General features: G+C 40.7%; 1 non-coding gene across 1 annotated transcript; it reads right to left on the bottom strand.

Annotated features, from left to right (window-relative positions):
* Positions 1-1,135: 1,135 nt before the first annotated feature.
* On the bottom strand, positions 1,136-1,242 carry LOC145167924 (small nucleolar RNA R71). Its single transcript, XR_013741524.1, has one exon. It is a non-coding gene; the product is annotated as a small nucleolar RNA R71 (small nucleolar RNA).
* Between the last annotated feature and the right edge of the window lie 3,875 nt (positions 1,243-5,117).

Genomic DNA, 5,117 nt, shown 5'->3' with positions numbered 1-5,117 from the left:
AATTTGAGTTAAGTTAGTCTGATCTTGAAAAATCAGATAAAAAAACCCTTTTTAGCTTGTTAATAATTAGATTAATTTAGTAGTAAATAGATTAATTAATAACACCGTTCCCTGTGATCGACACCCGACTTACCTAAGCTATACTATAATCTGACTAGGTACACTGCCTACAAGTGCATAGTTAGTCTAAGTTTGTTAGGTTATAAATATTAAAATTAGTGGGTACTTCCGTGCACATCAAGTTTTTGGCGCCGTTGCCGGGGAGCGACTTAGTTTATTGTTTATTTATTTGCTTTAGATTAATCGATCCTTTTTGTGGGGTAAAACCCGCAAAAAGTTATTTTTATAAGCATAGTTTAATTTTTTTTCGTTACAGAAGTTACGACGTGGAGTATTCTTCCACGACGTGACACCTGTGATTCATAATTTTTTTCCCTTTTTCTTAGTTCAGTTTTACGTTTTATTTTCTTTTCTTATTTCAGGAGTTCATGACCAGAGGATCTAACACACCTTTGGTACCACCACTTGAAGATCCCGAGTCTACACTTCACAAAAAGAAGGATAAGAGCGTGAAAGAAGATCAAACACGAAAGAAGACACCTTTACAAGAATTCAAATCAGTGTTCTCAAAGAAGTCGGGGAAGAAAACGGAGGAGTCAGGTTCATCTTCAAAGAACAAGAGCAAGCTTGAACACTTAGATCAAATACCTGTCCAAGCCGAGTCCGCGTACGATACTGAGCCTGAATTTGAATTACATACAAGTGAACCCGAGAACGAGCTGGAGAACGAAATGGAAAACATTGATGAAATGGCCATGGGGGACTACAAGAAGCGCATTCGAGATGATGTGGGGCCGGGTTTAGTACATCCTACGATTCCTCCCAATGCCACATTCAAGTTAAAGGGACATATCCTTACTGCACTTAAGGATATCCCATTTTACGGGAAGGATCACGAGGATGCTTTCAAACACTTAGACGAGGTGAACGATATAGCGGATTATTTTAATACTCCCAATATCCCAAGGGAGCAGCAAAAGACTGGTTGAAGGCACTCCCACCTGGTACGATCACCACATGGGCCTAATTGCGTGAGAGATTTCTAGATCAGTTTTGTCCACCCTCCAAAATCTCTAAACTCAAGAAGGCAATTGCCAACTTTGAGCAAAATCCGGGGGAGTCATTATACGAGGCCTGGGAACGCTACAAGGGGTTGTTAAGGAATTGTCCTCAACATGACCTCAATATTCAGCAAGAGATGTCAATATTTTATGATGGGGTGAATGTCATGACTAGACAACTCCTTGATTCGCAAGGACCACTAACGAAGAAGAACCCAAATCAGGCCAAGGAGCTGATTGAAGAGTTTTCAAGGCACTCTCGTAAGTATCACGACCCAGGGCGAGATGGAATAAAAGGCAGTGGAGGTACACAAACTGAAGAGATGGCTGCTGTGACGGCAATGCTTAGCACTATGGATAGGAGATTGACTCAAATGGACCAATCAATTCATGCAATTCGAGTTGGTTGCGAGAGATGTAGTGGCCCACACTTGACAAAGGATTGCAATATGGATGAATATGGAAACAAAAAAGCTCAAGTGTGTTACTCGAGTGGGGACAAGTATGAAGAAGATTGGAGAAAACCAAAGAAGGAGTGGCTGCCTTACAAAGAATACAAGAAGCAAAAAGAAGAGAAATTTAGGCAAACTGGCCGGGGCTTCTACCAAAGAGAGCAACCACTAGTTGAGAAGAAATCAGAATTAGAGACCATGTTGATGAAATTCATGGAAGCTTCAGAAAAAAGACATGATGTTATCGATGCTGCAATGGAAGAACAAAGAAGTATAATAAAGAATCATCACGCAATGATGATAGATCAGCAAGCATTAATAAAGAATCAGCAAGCCTCCATTAATAACCTTGAAGTACAACTTGGTCAACTTACCACTTTGGTTAATGAGAAGATATTCCCAAAAAATCCTGAAAACAAAACCCAATCTCACGTAATGGCCATAGATATTGAAGAAGAGGCGATTTCTGAGTTCCTAGAGGCCTTGGAAGTGGAGCCCCAGCACCCCGATTCAAAAACGAAGAAGCTAAAATTCGAGAACCAAAATGTAGCTGAAGTACAGAAACCACGTCGTGGGAATAATACGTCCACGTCGTGGCCTTGGTCTGATCAGAAAATTCCGGAAACCGTCTCGACTTATAAACCGCCTTTGCCATTCCCGTCTAGAGCTAATCTCAGTCCACTGGAGAGAGAACATCTGGAGTTTATCCAACAATTAAAGGGTATTCCTATCAATACTCCTTTTATTGATTCGCTTGCAAAAATTCCAGAATATGCTAAGTTCCTACAAGTCTTGTTAGACACTCGTCAGCAATTAAAGGAGAATTCTAAGGTGATTCTAAGTGAGCAAAGCTCAAAAGCTGTGTTGGGAGAAATACGTAAGAAGATGGGGGATCCTGGACGACTCACTCTCCCATGTGAGTTTGGGAATAATATGAAGGTTTATGCTTTAGCCGATTCTGGGGCTAGCATAAATTTGATGCCTTATTCGTTTTATCAAAAATTAAATATTCAGAAGTTGAAGACTACAAAGATGACTATTCACATGGCGAACCGTTCAGTGACACAACCTCGGGGCATTGTGGAAGATATTTTAGTAAAAATTGGGAAATTCATTTTTCCAATAGACTTTATGGTATTGGATATGAAAGAAGATCCCAATGTACCGATTATTCTTGGTCGCCCGTTACTTAACACTGCTGGAGCTCTTGTTGATATTCGGGAGTCTAAGCTCACCTTGAGGGTTGGTGATGAAAAGGAAATTTTTGGGATAGAAGATGGCTTCCAAAGGAATCATGCTCAAGAAGAGGTTTTCAACATTGATGAAGAAAATGAACTTGAAGAATTAGAGAAGCTCATGGAAGAGGTAATCAAAACAATTCAACAAGTTAAAAGAACAAAACCGAGAGCATCTGTTCCATTTTTAGTTGAAGTCATTGCCTACACGAATCCAACTTCTTGGGTGAGCAAGGAAGATGATGAGTTGTCGAGTGATGAAAAGGAGGTTACTTCAAAAGTAACAAGTCCAGTGGTGAAAGAAGAGAAGGATACTTTGGAGCTTAAAGATAATGGAAAATTGAAGACTAAAGGGACTAAACGCAAGCTTGATGGAGACGAGGTCAAAGCTAAAAAGGAAAATTCGAAAAAGGCGTATAAAAGACGTGTTCAAGCTTACAAAAGGCGTTTCAAGGAACAAAAGTTCCTAGTGGTGGACTCTTCAGATGATTCAACATAGGAGGCACGAAGTCCAGCTCAAGACTCCTCAAAAAGAAGCGCTTCACGGGAGGCAACCCGAGTTTGGTTTGCTTTTCTTTTCTTTTCTTTTTAATTTTTGAGTTTTTTTTAAAGGTTATCAAGTCATCATCTATAGACTATTACTTGGTAAAAAAATTAGTTGTGGGATGCTTTGGTAATAATTGGAACACAAAGAACATAAATAAAAATTGTTAGATTAGCAAATTTTTGTGACCAGACATCAATCACGTCGTGGTCAGGAGAGCCACGTCGTGATTTTAAGGAACAATTCGGGGGCTAATTGCAACTTGACCAGTTTATCTATTATTAAAAGTCACGACGTGGTATAGCCTGCCACGACGTGACCTTTAAAAGTCACGAAGGGGGGGGGGGGACCAGTTATTAAACCCTTTGACCACAAACTTCTTCCCCATTTGTTTACTGCCTCACGAACGGAAGCAAGGTCCCCACAGCTGATTTTTTTTCAACTTTTCCTCCAAATTTCCTTCATTCTCTTGTCCTTTTACTCCATTTGGTATGTATTTCATCCATTAATTGTAGATATTACTTACAATTTATACATTTTCATGGTTAGAGTTTATGTGAATGATAGGATTTCCGAAATTGGATGAAATTGGTCACTGTTTTTAGGTTGCATGCCCTTAGAATAGCAATAGAAACAAACCCCAAGTATTGTTTTTGGGTTAAATCGCGTATTTAGTGTTCGATCTGTGACAACGATCCGACTGCGAGACCACGACGTGGCGAGCCAAGCCACGACGTGATTCCTGGGCGACAAGTTTTTTGCATTGTTTTTGATAACATATTTTAGGTGTTATGTTTTTGTTTTGGTTTGTTTTTGAACATTGCAGAAAGATGGCACCTAGAAGGGCTGTTCAACAGGACAATGACCTGATTGATATCTCGAATATCAATCCGTTATATCGATTTCCACGAACCATTTCACGGGCCTTGTTGACGTCTTATCAGAACCGTTTGGGATGGTTATACAATAGGGAGTTTGCTATAGCTCCGATTATTGACTGGGGATGGCTCGGCAGTGTTGGAATGGTTGTTGAGTTGGAGCGCCATTGGACGAAAGTATACGAGGGAGACCATTTTTCCTTTACTTGCCATGGATGGAGGAACTTGTTCGCGATCCAAGAACCCGTGTACCGGGAATTATCAGTGGAGTTTTTCTCTACTGTGAACTTTGAAGAACGCACCATGGATTTTGATTATAACCGGGCACTAGTTTTCCGGTTGGGCGGGGTGTATCGGGAGTGTAGTCTCCGAGAATTTGCATGGCGCATGGGGATCTATACAGAAGTGGAGACTCAATCCCCATTCTTTGTTCCATTTTTACTTGGTTGTGTTCGAGATTTTGCGCCCGGTATTTTTGATGTTCAATTTTGGCGCACTATCGCAAATCACGAGTACAGTTCTCGTGATTCAAGTGAAGCACAAATTCGGAATCCGGTGCATCGTTTTTTTCACCGCCTTATCACCTTTTCTATCAATCATAAACATCACGGTGATAAGGTTTCTTTACAAGATTTGTTCTTTTTGTGGAGTATTATTACTCCTGGGGTGTGTTGTGATATTCCTTACATGCTAGCAAGGTTTTTGGGAAAGAGAGCGGTCAGTTCACGACAAGGAAGTCCAATTACAGGTGGACATTTGGTCACCCGTCTTGCCCGGTCATATGGGATTTTGTCCCAAGAATTTGTGCGGAACCTTACCCGTTTGCCAGACAATGATTTGACTATTCAATTTTTGGGTGTTATGCGCGTGGTGGTTGATGTCGGGGG

The sequence above is a fragment of the Lactuca virosa genome, chromosome 3 (assembly GCF_052849685.1).
Source record: "Lactuca virosa cultivar CGN04683 chromosome 3, Lactuca_virosa_CGN04683_v6, whole genome shotgun sequence".
Taxonomy (NCBI): domain Eukaryota; kingdom Viridiplantae; phylum Streptophyta; class Magnoliopsida; order Asterales; family Asteraceae; genus Lactuca; species Lactuca virosa.
This window is presented reverse-complemented; position numbering and strand designations above follow the sequence as displayed.